The sequence below is a fragment of the Chaetodon trifascialis genome, chromosome 2 (assembly GCF_039877785.1).
Source record: "Chaetodon trifascialis isolate fChaTrf1 chromosome 2, fChaTrf1.hap1, whole genome shotgun sequence".
NCBI lineage: Eukaryota > Metazoa > Chordata > Actinopteri > Chaetodontiformes > Chaetodontidae > Chaetodon > Chaetodon trifascialis.
The window spans coordinates 4914313-4917133 of record NC_092057.1 but is presented as its reverse complement, the minus strand read 5'-3'; positions in this window follow the sequence as shown (position 1 = coordinate 4917133).

The window sequence follows — 2821 nt, the reverse complement described above, 5'->3', positions numbered from 1 at the left end:
TTTCACCTTTTTAGTTCTGTAAAGGGTTTTGGTAGCGAACAAGGTCTAAGCTTTCAGCCAGACCTGTCTGCTGAAGCACCAGCCGGCGATGCTCATAAGAGCGAGCTCCAGGTCCACCAACCAAAGACACTTAGCCCTTACCTGAACTTCAGGGTTCTGCCCTCTTTCTGAATGTCTTCTACAACCAGCTGCACCCACAGCGAGATGTATGGTTCTGTTCGACACTCAGGTGGCCTTTCTGGGATTACACGCCTTGCTCGAGCTCCACGTGGAGCCTCAGCTGCTTGGGGAGGACGTGTTTGAATAAGCAGCATTAAAATGTGGTTTTACTGGCAGAAGGGCCGGCATCATCACGCTCGGCGTCCTCTGTTTTTATGCAGCTGTTACGTGACTGCATCTTTTTTTTGGTCAAGACAGGTCAGTCACTTTTGTCTTTACACTTTTCCAAAGTGGTGTTTTTTTCCCCACGAAATCTTTGTGTTGGATCTGCTGTTTTCTGTTAATTCACGATGGTACCTCAGGAGATTTTTTAATGCACGTTCTTAAATGGTCTTTGGGTGAAGCAAATTTTCCTCCAATGCACTCGTTGATTAATGAATGGGCTCCACATGTTCTTCAAATCAGAGCACCAAACCCAGAGTTATTCACGCTGTATTTAATTTGCCTTACTTCAGCGATGCTTTATGATGTACATATTGTAAGAAAATGCTCTAACGACAGAGGACACTATGCAAATCAAGAATATTTTAGGTATAATTAAGTTTTGGATATTTTCAGACTGGGAAGGGGTATTTAAGCTTTTATGAGAGTTTCTATTGCCATATTTTTTTTCAAGGAGATTATACTCGAGGCTAGCTGTTATGGTTTGTCATCATCTTCTATTTAGGGATTGTTGGGTGTCGTTTTAGTTGTGATAAGTCTCACTGCTGGGAAAGTCGTAGTTTTGCATCTGTTGAAAACCATCTCTGATTGTAAAGTTACCGAGAGCAAACATCTGGAAATCGCCTTTATTTTAGTCCAGATGTTGCACACGGTTGTTGGGATGTCACTCAAATGAGAAGTCTTTTGTTACAAAGCATGCCTCTACTGATTTACAGGACAGAAATATGTTTCAATTAGTGCCTAAATTCTGATTTTAGTTCACATTATTGCCTGATTGTGAATGGATTTACTCAGGAGTAACACAACAATGTACAGTTTAAGTTTAAATTCAAAGTGATTTAAAGGAAATGTAAAGTTGAAGCTGTCCAGTCTCGAGGTGTAAAGGAAACGTGCAGCATAAATTGTTGTGTCGCGTTATTTCTGATGCGTTGTCTCACATTAATTTAACTCCACAGAAGACACTGACGCTGCTTTCAAAAATCAAAAGTCACCACATTTACAAACTGATAGAAAGATGCTGTTTAAAATCCAGTTAAAATGTGGAAATTACCAGGGAATTAGAAGCTAATTTGTTTTATTAGATCTATAATTTTAAATAGAATGATTAGAACTGATTAAGCAGAGCAGAGTTTTTCAGTTGTGAAAAGATAACGAAATGCTAGATTAAACAAAAAGTAAACGTACTTCTGTAAACACATTTTTAGGAGAAAGAAAAGGGGATGAAACTAGGAGGCTGATCAAAAAAAAATCCAACTAATAAGACGAAGGAGTGTGTTTAACTTTGCTTTTAAATCAGGATTGTGTATTTTTCTTCCTATTTAAATCCATTCAGTCAATAAATTATGCAGCGGGGTCTGTTTGTACTTTAACAAAACTGTCTTAGAAATGTATATTTGTATCAATCAAAGCCATTTTAGTCTTTCTCTCTGGTAAAAGAATGTTTCAGAGCACTTTATCGGCCTTTTCTTCTCGCAGAGCCGCTCTGCACTGCTGACACGGACCAGCACAGATTCAGTCTGTTGTAACACACCCAGCACAGTGCAACAAACACTGTTTGAGCAGCATGAAAACGGGTATTATAACCGAAATTATAGACCTGCCTCAGTAGATTCCAAAGATTCATCCTTTCTGACACCATCTGGCCTCAGTTTTCTATCCGAGATGTGATCAGGTTTCTGTTTGTTGCTGATGTCTGAGACACAAAGGCGTGCCTCTTTTAATAAAGACAACTGAATCTGGATGTGTTGACTTTTTTCCCACCGCTCTCTGAGCAAAAAAAAGAAAAAGAGAAAGGTTTTCAATGCACAAACCCAGCTGCTTTAGCGAACAGGTTTCGCCTGACACAATCAATATACTGTACTCCTTCCTTTGTGCCAGAAGTGCTTTGTGCATGTTTGTTCTGTAGACATTGACGTCCTCGTTTAATACACATTTCCTCTCCGAGCAGCCCTCCCCCCCAGAGAGATTTTGTTTAAAACTAGGTCTGGAGCTTCCATTCTCCATTCACATGCAATGACTATGAAATACTGCAGAGATGAAGCAAACTCTGATGAAGAAGCTTTTGATGAGAGCTTTCTGTGATGCAAGCAGGCCGTGTTGTGTGTGTGCATGCAAACAAGTTGTTACATGGGTCGCAAAGCAGCACGAAACCAAAGCAGTGCGGGATAAACTGGAGAAAATATGAGGAAAAACATGGGACACTGCATGCTGTAGGCCGCTGTCAGGCTTCAACCTGTGTCACAAAGAGCAACCAGGAACGACAGCCAAGTGAAGCAAAACCAACTAAAACAGAAATCGAATTATTTGGTAATGAAAAAGCTCCAGCAGCTCTCGGGGCTGTGCAGGAGCCTCACAGACGGACTGCAAACAGCCGCAGCTGATCTGAGAACAACACGGCGTCCGTCTGCTCAACAGCAAGACTCTTTCTCTCACATTAAAA